This window comes from Eimeria mitis, genomic scaffold (assembly GCF_000499745.2).
Source record: "Eimeria mitis Houghton genomic scaffold, Emh_scaff1382, whole genome shotgun sequence".
Lineage (NCBI taxonomy): Eukaryota > Apicomplexa > Conoidasida > Eucoccidiorida > Eimeriidae > Eimeria > Eimeria mitis.
Window position 1 is genome coordinate 10,784 of NW_013569000.1, and position 546 is coordinate 11,329.

The following is a 546-nucleotide window of genomic DNA, read 5'->3' on the forward strand; positions in this document are numbered from 1 at the left end:
GCGTTTGCTGGGGCTGCATGCGCAGCTCAGGGGGAGTGGCTGCGGGAGGCCCTAGACCCCTCCTTTTGGGAGGAGTTCTCTCGCTTTGTTAAGAAAGGGCCTTTCTCTACTTCTTCTGGTTCGTATATATATATATATATATATATTTATTTATTTATTTATTTATTTATTTATTTATTTATTTTTTTATAGTTATAGGGGGGAGGGGGAATAAGAGTTTTGTAATAGTTTATGTTGCGGTGGGTTGGGTTTAAACACAAAAGTTTGAGGGTGTTGTGTTTGTGTTTGCAGCTGCGCGTTCTCTCGCCACAGCCACTTAGGCGTTTGCTTCTGCTGCTGCTGCTGCTGCTGCTGCTGCTGCTGTAGCTGCTGCTAAGGGTTTGCTGCAGCAGCAGGAACAGGCGCAGCAGGGTGCAGCGTGTCTTGTATTTACAAGGCACTGCATGCAGGGATCGATGAAAGCGTAGACGGATACTCACATATAAACATATGCTTGTCTCTCCCCTCAACTCCTTCTCTCTCAAGCAAACAGAAAGCAAACCCCAA